General features: G+C 38.8%; 1 non-coding gene across 1 annotated transcript; it reads right to left on the bottom strand.

Moving 5' to 3' along the window:
- Positions 1–857: 857 nt before the first annotated feature.
- Positions 858–922, bottom strand: LOC128115100 (small nucleolar RNA SNORD29). Its single transcript, XR_008219995.1, has one exon. It is a non-coding gene; the product is annotated as a small nucleolar RNA SNORD29 (small nucleolar RNA).
- Between the last annotated feature and the right edge of the window lie 265 nt (positions 923–1,187).

Genomic DNA, 1,187 nt, shown 5'->3' with positions numbered 1-1,187 from the left:
ATATTTTTCAACTTTCCAGCCTTTTCTTTTATTTACACAAATGTGATTTCTCCCATCTTAACAAGAAAAATAAGTTCGTTAAATTGTCAGACTTTTCTTAATCTTTCAGCTCTTTCCTTAATTTTTATCTTGAAGCGTTGTAGTGTTTTCTCCTGACCACACACTGCACTTGCTTCTTCACCATCAATGGACTCTTTAATCCCTACACTGAGCTTTCGACATCTCCATACTATGAAGGCTGATGGATTCTGAACTCCTCTGTCCCACGGAGACAGGGAACAGGCCTGTGTAACTGAATATTCTTAACTTCCTTCCATGGCATTTTCATTTTCATTTTGTCCTATCATTTTGAATCCTGGAGTTCTTCCAGTCAACCATACACATGGGATAGGTCCTTTTTATTTCTGGTTGTCTTTCCCCACTTTACACTTGTCCTCAGGTGAGCTTGTTTAAGCCAAGGACTTTATCCACATTCTGAAGATGAACAGCTTTGTATTGGCATCTCTATCGCAGATCTCTATTTTGAGCTCTTATTGTGTTTTAAAAGATTAAAAAACAAATTTATTAGGAAAATGAAGATGACGTACAATCTTGAGTAGTTAAATTATAGAAGGGTCGGAAGTATCCTGATGTCTTTGAAGACTTGGATTCCGTTTGCATGTGCCTCACTATTCCCACAGATCTCACTTCACCCTGGATTTGAGTGAGGAGATGGCTTGATTTTCCTGGTCTGGTCCCTTGGCTCCAGGCATGACATTAAATCTCTGAAACATTAAATCTGCTAACAAGACTTGGTAAAAGAGTAAAATGCTGTGCAATAGGCCACATACACGCCTATCCCCCAAGTCTGTCCTATAGTTTCTCAGGTGTTCATGTGTTTTCATTGGCAGTAATGGTGAGGTGCTTTGACTCATCACAGAAACCACTACTTACCGGTGTTATCTCTTGAATGTACTACTGGATCTCCATGAACGTGTTTGTCACATCCCCTGTGCTTCATCCTACATCATAATCCTGTTCCTCATTAAGAATGTGCTATGCACCTAGATTTTCACACTGGACCTTGAAGAGTCTTTCTGCATTCTTCCAATTCCCTGTCTTCTTAACATATGCCAGTTCGTTATCAATCTTTCCTCCTAATTATCATTTTTAAAAATTTTAGTCTTATTGAACTATGCCTGACAATA

The sequence above is a fragment of the Peromyscus californicus genome, unplaced genomic scaffold (genome assembly GCF_007827085.1).
Source record: "Peromyscus californicus insignis strain IS unplaced genomic scaffold, ASM782708v3 Scaffold_19__1_contigs__length_69161282, whole genome shotgun sequence".
In the NCBI taxonomy this organism is placed as follows: Eukaryota; Metazoa; Chordata; class Mammalia; order Rodentia; family Cricetidae; genus Peromyscus; species Peromyscus californicus.
This window is presented reverse-complemented; position numbering and strand designations above follow the sequence as displayed.